Source organism: Grammomys surdaster, unplaced genomic scaffold, assembly GCF_004785775.1.
Source record: "Grammomys surdaster isolate TR1022 unplaced genomic scaffold, NIH_TR_1.0 169, whole genome shotgun sequence".
NCBI classification, from domain to species: domain Eukaryota; kingdom Metazoa; phylum Chordata; class Mammalia; order Rodentia; family Muridae; genus Grammomys; species Grammomys surdaster.
The window spans coordinates 16,772,445-16,787,356 of NW_021604617.1; positions in this window are offsets into that span (position 1 = coordinate 16,772,445).

Below are 14,912 nucleotides of genomic sequence, written 5' to 3' on the forward strand. Positions count from 1 at the left end.
AGAGAGAGAGAGAGAGAGAGAGAGAGAGAGAGAGAGAGAGAGAGAGATATGTGGGGGTAGATTTTTTTTTTTTTGGCTAGCATATGAAATAATAGATTTCATTTACAAGTTTCTTTTCTTTTCTTCTTTTCTTTTCTTTTCTTTTCTTTTTGTTTAATTTCTCAAGACAGGGTTTCTGGCCATCCTGGAACTCGCTCTGTAGATCAGGCTGGCCTCTAACTCAGGGACCCACCTGTCTCTGATTGTTGAGATCAAAGGCGTGAACCATCACTGCCTCATTATCACATTCTCATGAATATATTAAATGTATACTTGAGTGGACAATGAGAAGATGGAAGACACTCTGAGAGATAGGAAGCAGATCACTGAGAGAATAGATTTGGGGAATCTATCTGAGAAATACGAAGTGAACGGCTTTCTGCCACCGCTGCACAAAGCTCTTGCCGCATCCTCGCTGAGAAACTTGATGTCATGTCACCACATGCTAAACCTCCTGGAACCTCGAGTCAAAATAACTCTTTATGCCTTTAGGTTGATGGTTAGATGTGTTTCCACCGCAACAGAAAGTTTGTTAACATGCTCAGGTTCTTTACTAATCTCCTTCCTCGTGTTGGTGCTTCAGTTCATAGAAGAATGTAACTGCCATCCTGAAAGGAATCACTAAAAACCCCCGCCAAACTCTGTAAGGGAGAGTTAGTTAGATTGTGGGCTGGGGTGGGGGAGGGGGTGGGACTATAGTAGCACCTTCCGTGAGAAGGAAGGGCTGATTTTCACATCTGTGGTCAAGATGCTGTCCCCCTACAGAGGGAAAACAGCTGATAAATGTCTGGAACCAACAGATCCAGGTCATTAGCCTTGTTTATATTCAGTCAGCATTTCTTCCCACATAAGAAAGTGTTTATACTGTGGATGCGGTAATGAATGTATACCAAGCAGACAGCCAACCCTAGTGAGTGCAGTTCTCTGACCTTGTGCATCAATGGCTTTGAGTGTTTCAGCAATTCGCTAGACCTGTCGGACAACCCTCAGTCCCCACTCAGCTCCAGAGCACACATAAAGCAGGCAGCAGATAACTGCAATCCCAGGAGTGGCTTACACACAACTTCATGTGTAAATACTGTGATTATGTGCTTAGAGCCATACTACATGGTTTTTACAGGGTACTGTTCCAGGTAATCATCTGTCCTATTATAGATTTGTATTAAGAAACTCAAACTCTAGTAACATGGTGAAAATCATCACGAATATATTAGCCAATAAGATAACAGCATGAAATAGTGATCTTGGTGGCATAAATATAAATACTTAATTTTACAAATCCAACTTCAAGAGATTTTTATCCTCGTTCTAATAAGTGTGAATCTGGTCAAGATATACTGCTTTGGGGGACATGGCTAGAAAGCTATGTGTGGGTTAGAAGCTGTGAAAACAGGAGGACCTGAGTTCAAATCCTCAGCACCCACATAAAGGCTGGAGATGCTTGTAACTCCAGAATGGAAGACCAGAGTCAGACTGATTCTGGGAGCTTGCTGTCCAGCCAGCCTAGCCAAAACATGAGCTTCAGGCTCAGGGAGAGACTTATCTGAAAATCATAGTAACAGCAATGCAGATAAAGAGGAAGAGTCCAAAAGCCGTTCTCTGAACTTTATGTCCAAGCACACAAGTGCACATAAATTGCACACAGAGACTCAGAGAGAGTGCTGCAGCATAGAAGTGTGTCTGAAAATACAGAAATTGATGTCTGAAAATGAGGTACTACTGTAATAAAAGCTTAAACACCTAAATTGTCCTTCGGGCAGTTAAATTCCTGGTCAGATACACTAGGGTTATGTACTACAGTCCATCTGACGAAAAATTGCAAAGAGCTGAAAGGCAGTTATCGTGCCTAATTAGTTTGTAGCCTTAGAGAAAGAGATTAGACAAAACAGAACCTTATTTGTGTGTATTCAATTTTCCGAATTGACAAAAGTAACACAAGTAAGAAATTGAGTTCCAAACAGGACCGAAATGTTTTTGCAAATGAAATAGAGAATTGAGTCCTGCAAGACTGGAAAGGAGAAACATCTATTTTTACATCAAAAGTAAAAGACGAGCTCAAAAAGGCCCAGGCATATCTTTCAGCCAAACAAATTTCCCCAGGGCAAAAATCAGATCGAAGTGTGAAATAATTAGATGCAGGAACTCAGAATAAAATGTGTATGGATACCATTCTAGCAATCTTTCATTAAGTTGGGAGAGACAGAGAGAATTGCAGGAATACAAAAAGAAACATAGGTTTTCCGAGTATCATACTTTGAAAGAGAATTCTGGCTTGCATAAGAAACTTACTCAGCTTTTGAAAACACTCAAAATTACTCAGGAACTGATCTTCATACTTCAACTGTTAAGAAGCAGGAATCAAAGTCCCCTATAATTCTTCAACACTATTTTATATGTATCAAAGGGGTTCCTAGGAGGAAAAAAATTAATAATTTTCAAGTAGACCCAGGGACCAAAGAGTAGAAGTAAGAGAGTTCATTCCAAATCCAGAACCAAGTTCTAATTTTGTAATATTCTGTATGTCAGGCATACGAGGTACCCATGACACAACCAATCAAAATGTCCAAGTGGCAGACCCAAATACCTGCTGGGATCCCAATCTTTTTCTTTCTACACAGAGCTGTTCATTGTTGTTTTTCTGCTTCTATTCCATCTATTCAAGTAATGTGCTGTAGTATATCAGCAGACACTCAGATATTATGTAATGAACCATGAATGTGCACTAGATACTCTGGGTAGGACCTTAGCATGCTTTTCCTTAGGGAAGAAATGAAAACACTTGATAGGTTATTTCTTCGACGGTAAAATAAATGAGTCAACTCAACCCAGATTAGATTAGATAAAAGGCAAGTTTATTGGAAAGGTGCTCTGGAGCACTGGCTCCAAGGATTGAGTCCAGGGGAGTCGGCACGGGAAGGGATGGGGGAGATAAAAAAAGAAAGCCAGCACCATGGGAAAGGGGGCATAGGGGAGGAAGAGAGAAAGGGCGCAAGCAGAGAGAAAAGGAGAAGAGAGAGACCAACATGTCTGGGTTATATAGGGAAGGGCCCTGCGGGTAAAGTTCAGGGTATGCCAGGTAGAGACTGAGGAAAGCTTGGAGAACCTGTAGGCCAGGTGGGCTTTGGTGTAAAACACGCACCTCAGTCCCTTGTTCTGGGGCCCCAAAACCAAACAGAACAAAGTATTTAATAGAGAGGCAGACATTGGCTGGATGGAGCTAATTTGTTCATCAAAAAAATTGTTCGTTCTCTGCTTCCAGGAATTTTTTTTTTTCTTTTTGACTCCTAACCCTTTGACTAGCTGTGACCCATGAAATGTGTGTCAGTCACTTCCAGGCAGAAGATATGAAACCCATGTGTCATTCACCACTCTTCTCCTGCCTCGGGGATTACGGAACTGGGGAGGTGGGGAGGGGGAGATGGTAATGAGGCAAGAGGGAGGAGCCTGCATATCTGAGCCACTTCAATGGGCTGTCCTGACTGACCCACATTGGGTACCTGCAGTGGGGCACCTCATCTTTCAAACCTCTGGGACCAGGGCGTTATTCATTGGTCACATACCCCAATCCAAGCAGAGTGGTGGAGACATTGAAGGATTTTGCAGTCTTTTCTGCTTACTTTTTTATCTGAACTCTGATTTCTCATAAAACGTGACAGTTTAGTCATTTCAACATATACTACACTTACCTGCACTTATCTCAAAGTGATTTATTTTCCTGGACATTTATATTTATGTCGACGTCAGTCCTTTCATGACTGTGTGGATATTAGGCTGGAGTGACATCAAAATATCCTGGATTTTATTCTCTGACATCATGCTTCTCGGCTGTTTGTTGCTCCCTCAAGCAAGATTCTTCTTTCCCTTAGGTAGTTTGTGCCAAATAAATAAATGTATAGCTTATCTTTTTAGTCCCTAGCACAGGACATCCAGGTTCCATTCCTTCTCATCGTAGCCTTAGCTCTGAGTCTCCTATTGAAGAGTAGAAATGTGGTAAGGTGGCTCTAGGTATCTGTAGACCCCACCAAGTCCACATTATCCCCGTTTCCCCAGTTTAATGCAATAGAACAGTTCCAGTTTCGGGGTGCTTTGAATCTGTTCTCTTTTCTTATTGGCTCAAAGCAAATAATGAACCCCATCATGTGTTTTTATAGAGCCAACAGAAGGTCACAATCCATAGTGACTAACACACACACACACACACACACACACACACACACACACAAACTGTTTATCAAAGTTTCTCAGTCTTTCTGTGTAATTGTGGCTGGCTTCGAACTCAGATTGCTGTACAAACCAGGCTGGTCTCAAAGTCAGACTCGGAGATCTGCTTGCCACTATTCCCAGCCAACGGTTCTCTTTAAACGTAATACTAATTTCTCAAATGTAGAGGCTGTGCGTGAGTCTCTAGGAGTTACTTGGGTGTGAGTTGGCAGACTGAAACCACAGGAGCCTCCTTAAAGCCTTTCTGCCTTTACGACTCTGGTTTTCTCTTCTCGACTTCTTTTCTTTATTCTCCTCCTCTCTGAAGAAGGGTTGGTGGGCTGGGATGTAGCTCAGCTGGTAGAGCATCATTTCTTTTTACATGGCCAGCCTCCCTTTCAGGTGAACCTAGTTCATCCGTGGCCACAGGTGGCTACAGTATATATATGTATATGTGTATGTGTACGTGTACGTGTACGTGTACGTGTACGTGTACGTGTATGTGTATGTCTGTCATATACAGGCAGGTAAAACACTCACGCATATAAAATAGAATGAATAAGTCATTTATTTTAAAAGGTTGCGTGCCACCATGTTTAGCATTTATAAATGCGTGCCACCATGTTTAGCATTTATAAACGAACAAACAAACATGTCAAGAAAGCCACCATGATGGTGCTCTATCGTTGACTAAGTCAGAGTTAGCTTTAATGGCAAAGTTGATAATATCGGGACGTGTTTAGAAGGACTAGATGTGCATTATATTGGAGGAAGGCAGACTTCTAAATCCAGGGGAGCTGTGTACTTTGTAGTAGATCAGACAGCCTTTCTGCTTTAGAGAGAATTTTCCCTGGAGCCCTTCAGGGACTGTAAAATAGAGCATCTTCCCAGAAAATAAGCCCAGCATGAAGTCATTATGCATACGTATAACAGGAATTTGAGTTAGCCCTAGTACAAAATGAGGTGACAGTTAACACACTCCTGGTGGCTGAGCTGATGAGAGAGCTTTCAAGTCATAGGGTTAGGATTCAGGCTGTTCCCAAGTCTATGTTGTGCTGTAATTGGTTTGGGAGTTTCTACATGTAAGGCAACATCCCAACACACAGAGCAGTCTTATGATGTCTACACAGAGCAAGGCGACACTCAGAAGACAGGCTCGCCTCAGGGGGAGTCAGCAAGCAGTGAGGTTTGTTGTGGTAAGCTAAAACCTCAAACCTGCAGTCTAGAATGATCTTGCTACCCAGTGTTAGGTCTCAGAATCATCTAACTTATTAGCCCTGGTAGTGTATTTGAAAGCAGAGACTTCTCCCTCTTTCTCTCTTTCTCTCTCTTTCTTTCTTCTTTCTTTCTTTCTTTCTTTCTTTCTTTCTTTCTTTCTTTCCTTTCCTTTCTTTCTTTCTTTCTATCTTCTTTATCTGTTTGAGACAGGGTCTCTCTATATAGTCCTAACTGTCCTGGAATTCACCATGTAGACTTCAAACTCACAGATATTGGCTTGCCTCTGCCTCCCAAGTGCTAGGATTAAAGGCATGCACCACCATGCCTAGCTGAGACTTTATGTTCATCAGCTGCCTGGAGTATCTCCATCACATAGGAAGTCTTAGGTGTTCCACTCTAAAGAACATTCAAGAAACGGCTGCATGTCTCATAAAGTTACATCGGGATGTGGTATGGTTTCGAACACTGATAAACCCAGCATTTTCAATTTTGAGGCCATAGCACTGTGAGTTCTGGGCTAGCCTGGAAGACGTAGAGAAACCAAGGAACAAAAGCGAGTGTGTTGAATTCATGTAATGCAAGACATTTTCTGAAGCTGGGAAACTGATAATCTAATGTCCTTGTAAGTCTGTTGGGTAAGACTAGAGAAATCTTAAACTTCCTGTGCATCTTTACAGCTAAGAAACATTCCTCTTCTCATTCCTATATTCTGGATGGTTCTTTGGCAAGGATAGGGTAAGTCTAATAGCAAGGCTGTGCTGTTCTGAGTCGGGGGCTGTCTATCCTGGAAGTTATAGCCCACAGCCCCTCTCCAGGGACAACCAACCACACTGCAAGTTCCAGGTCGACTTTCACTTACAGGAAAGCCTGATTTCCTACACTGAGCTGGATGGAATTAGTCAGCACACTACCCAAGCACTGTGTCTGGGGAAAGCCCTGCTTACTGTCTGCTAATGTAAAGTCCAACACCCTCAATATGTTCCTGCCTTCCTCCCACCAAATCTCTCCTCAACGCACTGCTACCAGGTTATGCAGGAACCGGGAATCAGCGATTTTTTGTCCCTGTACTTTCCCCGAACCAGCATTGACAAGCAATGCACTTTTGAGATGGTAAGTCTGAGGTGCAGAAAATTTGATCTGTCACCCCATTCTTACCTCTGTCTAAACCACTGATTTCTCATGCCTTGGGACAAATTCTCAAAACTTGCACACAAGCAAATTGAGTTTTGGGTGTTCCTGTGCCCTCTTGAACGGAAGGAACGGCCTTCAGCTCTCCGGGTTCGAACCAAACTTGCAGCAGCCCCCACATCCATCAGACCCCTCATCATCAAACATCCTCAAAACCCTCGGTTTCCCCTCCTCAAACTATTTCAACTCATGCCAGTCCGTGTAGCAATTAACTAGAGACAACCAGAGATGACTTTCACGTTGGCCACTTGCATGGACATTTGCATGGGCTTTGGATTTCTAAGGGTTTCACGAGCCCCTTCATCATTTGTTCCCTGGAACTTAAATCCATTGAAGGGGATCACTTCGAATCCCCCCTTCCCGGCTTCCACCATACCAACGCTCCTAGCAATTCTTCCGCCTACAGCTGGTGCTCAACAAATTCACTTTATGTCAATGTTTATTTTTTTTATTTCTCCTTTACTGAGTTTGGAATTTTTAAAATATTATTTATTTATTTTTATTTATATGAGTACACTGTAGCTGTCTTCAGACACACACCAGAAAAGTGCATTGGATCCCATTACAGATGGTTATGAGCCACCATGTGGTTGCTGGGAATCGAACTCAGGACCTCTGGAAGAGCAGTCAGTGCTCTTAACTGCTTAGCCATCTCTCCAGCCTGAGTTTGGAAGTTTGGATTATTAAAGTGGGGCATTTTGTAGAAGAGAAAACTTGAAGATAAAGAATATTGTTGCTAGGCAGTGGTGCACGCCTTTAATCCCAGCACTTGGGAGGCAGAGGCAGGCGGATTTCTGAGTTTGAGGCCAGCCTGGTCTACAGAGTGAGTTCCAGGACAGCCAGGGCTACACAGAGAGACTCTGTCTCAAAAAACCAAAAAAAGAAAAAAAGAAAAGAATAAAGGATATCGTTTTCAAATATTTGTAATCTGTGTTTTAAAGGAGAGAGGCATTGGGCTCTAACCAAGCTTTTTTTGTTGTTGTTATGGGTTTTTAAATTGTTGTTTTTGTTTTTTTGTAGGTAAGTGTCTCACTATTCAGCAGCTCTGGTCTGAATCTCTATGTGCAGACCATGCCAGCTTGAAACTCACAGAGATCTTACTGCCTCTGCCTCCTGAGTGCTGGGATTTAAAACGTACACCAACCACTTCAGCTGGCTCTTAAGTTGAGTTGAGCATTTAGGTATTACAGTCGGTGGGAGTCATGAATCAGGAAGCTTTGGGACTGAGCCTCCTCCAAAGATGCTTGTGCTTTAGAATCCTACGGACCTCCTAAACGGAAGATTAACTTGGGCCAGTGAGATGGCTTAGTGGGGATAAGATGTTTGCTGCCAAACCTGATGAGCTGAGTTTGATCCCTGGCTCCTACTTGGTGAAAGGAAAGAACAAGCCCCTCTGACTTCCACAGAAGCGCTATGGCACAGGACATGCATCCTAAATGAGTAAATAAGTGTGACCAAATGTTAAAGAATATTATGATTAGTTATACTGCAGTCACAGTCAGGGAAATGGGAGTGTGTCTGAGGATACATGGGAGTGTGTCTGAGGATACAGTCACGTGGGGGAGATGGGATAAGAGTCCCTGCTCTTCAGTTCATTCCTCCCATCTTTCTGTAGAAGCAACAGCGTCAACTCTAAATGCTAGGAATTCTAAGTGCCATAACTCTGTTTCCATAAAAATCCAGTTTAAAAATGGGACTGGACGAGAGGAGGAAGTTCAGGAGGAGGTTCCAAATGAATCATGTCACCTGGGGCATGTATCACTTTCACTCTGCTGGGCTATGACTCAGGACAGGAGTCCCCGAGTCTCCTAATTTGGCTAGAGGAGCTGTTGACGACAGGATGAAAGGGGTTTCCTGTGTGATACTGCTCATCTTGGCAGAGGTGCGGACTTGAGAGCTGGGTGAACGACAAAGGGAGGAGGAGGAGGCATCTGAGGAGGAGACTGGTATACCTCCCCCTTACTGCCTTCCAGGTTCACCAAGCAAAAACTGCACATACAAACTTTGTTTTTGCTTGGGTGTACCTTATCAAGTTGATTATGGCTTTGATTTTCTACACACCTCCACTTAAGTCAACAGCCCAGCAGACACACGAAGAGGGTAGAAAGGCTGACCTTTCTACTGCAAGGTTAAATGGTGGCCCTTAAAGCAGGATTAGAAGAAGGCTTGGCTTACTTACTACAAAAGACACCTGATGGGGCAGCTGTTCTCAGAATGATACAACTCAGCAGAGGCTAATATCCTCCTATAGGCTGTGGGAGAACACTCAGGATTTAATAGAAAAAAATATTCAGGGAAAGAATTTAGACTCTTAATTCCCTCCCCTGAGGAGTGACTGAAGAGAATGAGCCAGGGACCCCATGCTGCTTAATAACAAACCTGCTAGAATCCGAGACTCTTCACTGAGCTGTAAACTAGTTTGTGTTTCAGCAAGTTAAAATGGTGTTAAAATTCATTTTGTGATGAAATCTTCCTAGGAATTAAATAAAGCCCCTAGAGATCACTGCAAACATCCTGGATATTATTCACAGAATTTAGAGACATAGAATCTACTTCTATTGGGAAGCTCAGGGTCACGTAAGTCTACTGGTTGTGTCTGCAGCCAAACAATCCAACTGAAAATACTCCCCAAATACGTTTCTATTTGACTTATCGTTGTCCCCTAACCAATACGCTATAACAAGTACTTACACAGCGTTTATGTTGAGTTGGGTATAATTTAGAAATGACTTAAAGTATGTAGCAGGGTAGAAGTAGAGGAGCTACAAACAAGACACTGTTTTACATAAGGGACTTGGGTTTCCTCAGATTTCGGTATCACTCTCCACTACTTTAGAATGACTGTGTAACCAAGTGATAAAATACTTTGCGCGGCAGTTTCCTCAAAAGTGAAGCATTCCCTTCCTCCGGCAAGGAAGCTCTCTAAACAGGAAGGTAAACAACTCAGAATAGCTTCAGGATGTTCCTGAAACTGACAAGATTCACTTAGGCCCTCTTCTTCTCAAGAGCAGACAACCCAAATTTGAAAGAAGAGCCAAGCTGCCCGGAAGAAGCAAAGAAGCTGGGCTGGTCAAGAGGTTTTGACCAACTGAGTCACTTGGAAATGACATCTTCCAAACTTTTGAGCTTCCTGCAGACTGTACAATGAGTTCCAGGTTTCCAGCTCTTGTGAGCTGTCATCCATGCTGGGGTGGGCTTTAGTGATGCATCTGTTTCTGAGCAATTTCTGCTCCTTTGAGTAACTCCGTATCCACATTCCTATATACCACACCGATAAAAGTCGTTAGTTTACTAAGTTCTTTGTTGCGTTGACCAACCCAGGTCAACTCCAGTAGAATAGGAGCTAATACATGCTGTGGGCAGCGCAGACACTGTGCACGCTCTACCAGGGACTTAGGCGATCATCTAGTTCAAACGCTACTTTTGTTAAGAAAACCTGTACTTTTCTCTCCAGATGTGGCTGGCCTTGCTTAGTGTCAGAGAAGGGAACCTGGACACATTAGTGCAGAGTTCCCTTGGACAGTCTTAACTCTCTAGTGGTATGTGTATGTTTCAGTATGAAACATATAAGCTAAGGAAAGTTAACTGACAGGGGTTCGTTCCAGCTACCTTGCTAACCATCATCCATGTTGGTTTTAGCACCCATGGTAGTAACCTCGATGGCACTGTAAGGAAGCCCAATATGTCCACTGGTTTCCCAGGGTGAATTCAGGTGGAATCATACTTTGATCTGTCCTAAGGACTTTATTAGGGAAGAGTTTTTAGGTTTCCTGGAAAAAACTCTTCCCATAGTTGAGGTGGCTCAGTGGATAAATGTTTGTTACAGAGCAAGAACCTGAGATCCAATCTACAGCAACTACGTAACCAGGCTGGAGAGAGGGCTTAGCTAAGAGCACTGGCTGTTCTTCCAAAGGACCCAGGCTTAATTCCTAGTAACCACATGGCAGCTCACAATTGTCTGTAACTCAAGTTCCAGGGGATGAAACATCGTCACACCGACACATATACAGACAAACACTGATGCACATAAAATAAAATAAAAAATCTTTAAAAAAAAAAAAAGTGAGTTATAACCCCAGCCCAAGGAGGACGTAGAGTGAGACATATTCTATGGGGCTCATTGGTCAACTAGTCAAACTGAAAATACCCAGTCCCAAGTTCAGTGAGATATCTCAATAACAACAACCACAACAATAGTAACAACAACAATAGTGACAATTATAACAATTATGATGGTCATTTGGAGAGTAGTAAGATACTCACTTGATGTTGGCCTCTGTGGGTCTCCATATGCACACACGTATGGGAAAATGTGCCCACACACATACATGTATATACCCACAAGCACCATAATCACATACGTTTTAAAAAATCTAGAGTCCAGAGTCATTAGGACAGCTAGTGTACACTGAACAGCCATCAGGAAAAATGAGTGGGAATGAGCCAGCCAGTTCTCTGGTTTCCAATCTTTGCTGTGCCTTCTCCACCATTTCCCTGACCTACCTCACAGGGCTGCTAACAGCGCTACCACCACAGAAAACTGCAATCCAGGCCCACACTACCAGTAGACCAGGAACTACCAAGGGACAGAAAAGGGGGGGATGAATCATGCGGATATTGGGGATTGAACCCAAGGCACGTACATGCTAAATAAGCACTCTCCAGAGTTAGGCCTCCAGCCCCTAATAATTTGAGTTTTGTTGAGATAGTGTTCTCTAAAACATTTACCCAAACCAATCACTTTGTTAGTGGGCGCTGGACAGTGTATCAATATCACTTCCACAGAGTTCTATGCCAGACTGACATGTGACCACGGCCGGCCCACTTGGCTCATAAGTAGCTTACAAAGCAGTCTGTGTCCCCATTTTACAACCAGTTAACAAGCAGCACCTGTTTTTCCTCTAGTTACATGGTAAATGGCCAAGACTAACTCCTATTGCTGGACATTTGATCACACTGTGACCCCCGGGATTGTGTTATTTACTGGAAAAACCTGTTTCTAGTTATGTTATGGACCAGCCTTAGCACACACCTTTAATCCCTCTAGCTGGTATAGACACACACACACACACACACACACCTTTAATCCCGAACAATGAAGGCAGTTTGTAGTAGGAAGCACCGATATTTGAAAGTGATGTCTAATTGAGTGGCAAAGTGACGAATCAGAGAAAGATTTGACAGAATAATATATGACCAACTTTCTCAAGAAGAGAGGCTACTTAAGAGAGAGCAGTGCAGAGAAAGAGGAAAGAGAGGGCAGTTTACAGAGACAGATTGCAGAGAGAAAACAAGCTAGACAACAGGTGAAGACAGAACAAGCCAGAGAATGAGAGAGAGCCGGAAGATAACAACAGATTGCCAGTTAGTTTGAGGTGAAACAGAACAGAGAGAGGCCAAGAGAGAAGCTAGACTGAATCAATCATCTTGGAGAGGAGTTTGAGCCAGAACAGCCAAGTTAAACTAGCCAATCAGAGTTCAAGCAGAACTAAGAAGGGGTGAACTTATTCAGCAGCACATCTCAGAGGCTCAAGACATTCTAGGCCTAGATTAGATTATAAGAGACTAGATCAACTCCATCTTGGGTTCAGACGCCATCTTAGAGAACCTGACTTAAGGTTAAGAGTGAACAACAAACCTGCACCTAGGACTAGTTTCCAGGTTACTCTCTAACAAGCCCTCACCTAACACTTCAGTCCCTAACAACCACCAATCAGGAGGAAAGCAGCAGAAGTTTATGGTTTGGCTCCCAGCACCAGCCAATCATTTTAAAGGGCAACAAAATGTCATTAATAGCCTCCCAATCAGCTGTGTGCCAGGCTAGAAATTCCCTTGCTTGTTTGCCTGACTCTATACTCACTTGAAACTGGGCTCGGGGCTTCACCCTCCTGCCCTGCTGCGTCAGGGTCGGCAGTGAGTCCAAGCTCGAGTTTGAATAAAAAGATCCTAATGAGACTGCATCAGAATTGGCTCCTTGGTAGTCTTTTGGGGTTCTCAAACAGGCACATTGTATGGAGGCTAGAAGCTTCCAGGACTAGGCTTACCTAAAGTAGCAAACAGAGGCTTATGTGATGACATCATACAACATACATCCTATCAGGTGGATAAAAGATACTTTTACAAAACCCTGACACCTACACATTCCTATCTACATTTCATTCAACTAGATATCCTATTTATGTTGTCCCAATTTCGTACCCCTCTAAGCCCCAGAAAGAAACCTTAGCTATTTCAGAAAGCATTGTTAAGTGTAAACAGGCTTTTGGGGAATGATCCAGTGTTTTGTTTTTAAAGCAATGCCATTTTCAATTTTCGCTATGTTACTTTTAAATGTGTGTCTGTGCATCCTGTAAATACTGGAGCCAGAGGAAGTTATGAGTAGCCCAACCTGGGTGCTGGGAACTAAACTCACATCCTCTGCAAGAATAGTATGCTCTCTTGGCCAACTCTCCAGCCCTACAACTCAGTCTGAGCCAGTACATCACAAGAGCTGTTACAGGCAGTTGAACCATAAGCTGTGTTATACACTCGTGAATACATGTACACACACAGCACACAGCAGAGGCAAGTGAATCTCTGAATTGGAGGCCTGCCTGGTCTACATAGCTAGTTCCAGGACAACCAGAATTACACAGAGAAACCCCATCTCAAAAAACAAACAAAAAGCTTCAGGTCCATCTGCTTTGTGGCTTTAGGGAAAAGAATAACCTGAAACCAGCATGAAGTATCCCAACAGCCTATGGCTGAAAACTAGCACAGCTCAGCTTTGTTACACCCCACATGCTTTGTGCTTTTAAGGGCACTCTGCAGGCAGGATAAACTGTGGGTGGAAGGTTGCATGGCTGGGTTGGTATGCTAATCCTTCCACGTGAGGCCTTGCCTGATTCCAAAAGTAGGCGGGCAGGATCAGGCTCCATGTTCCCCAGTACTGAGTCTTTGCTAGGGTTACTTTTGTAGATTCCAGAGACTTCAGCAGAGTCTAACATTAGGGAGAGCTCTGGGGAGTCTTGCTGAGGAAGGGAAGGAAAGATGAGAGGAAACAGAGGGGTCGGTGACACACACAGAGAACATGGCCCTCAGAACCAGAACTAGGATTCATGGGAACTTGAGAGATCAGGCCTAAAGGGGTCCAACCTCTGCGTGCTTTGGTGAAGCAGCTTGGTGTTGTGGGTATCCTATCAACGGGAGCGGAGCTGTCCCTGCTCTTGACCACATGTGCGACTCTTTTCCTAGTACTGGATAGGCTCGTCCAGCCTTGATGCGATGATATGTGCCTGCTCCGATTGTGCCTTGTTTGGTTGATGTCCCTGGGAGGCCTGCTTTTTTCGGAGGGGAATTGATCTGGGGGAAGGTAGGGGAAACAGCAGTCCAGATGTAATATATGAGAGAATAACAATAATAATAATAATAAATGGCTCAATGCCAAGTAACTGCAAAGTTACCCTGCAAAAGAATCTATGAATAAGGACAGTATTTTGATGGTTTCTGACATACATTGTTGGGGGGGGGAGCAAGGGTTGACTGAGTCAGTGAAGCCAAAGTTCATTTCCCTGGACTTTTCAATGACTGCCGTGGTTATGTATCTTTTCCAAATCAGCAGGGCCCGGTTTGCACAGCACATTATCACTTTCAGCTGACAGTTTTCTGAGGCAATCTACAGGACAGAATATCCCCAAAGAGAGCACAGCAGCCTGCTGCCACCTTGTGGTGACTTGGCGTAAATGCAGACGCTAAGCCTGCAAAAGAAATCAAGTATGCCTGCATACAGAAAGCCCCAATACAGCTATTAGGGAGATCAGTTTGGAGAGGTTCCACAATATTAAAAACTACCATAAGACCTAGACTGGTTTGTTTTTCTCTGTGTGGCCCTGCAAGTCCTGAAACTATAGGTCAGGCCTCCCGCGTGCTGGGATTAAAGGCATGTACCACAAAAATTAGGCTTGTCTGCTGCTACCTGAGTCCTGGGGCCATAAGCATGCACCACTACAACCAGTTTATGCTGTGCTGGGAGACTGAACCCAGGACTTGACCCAGGCTATTCCATCCTGGGCATGCCCCCAGGGATAAATGGATGGATGGATCTAGATGAATGAGTAATGAAAATCTGGTAGATATAAAAAATAGAATAGCATTCAGCTGTAGTGAAGAAATAATATTGTAGGAATATATACATATTCATACACATATGTGTGTGTGTGTGTGTTAGAATGTTCTCCCTTACATAAGGAACCTAGCCAATAACTTATGCACATGTCGTACGTAAGCAT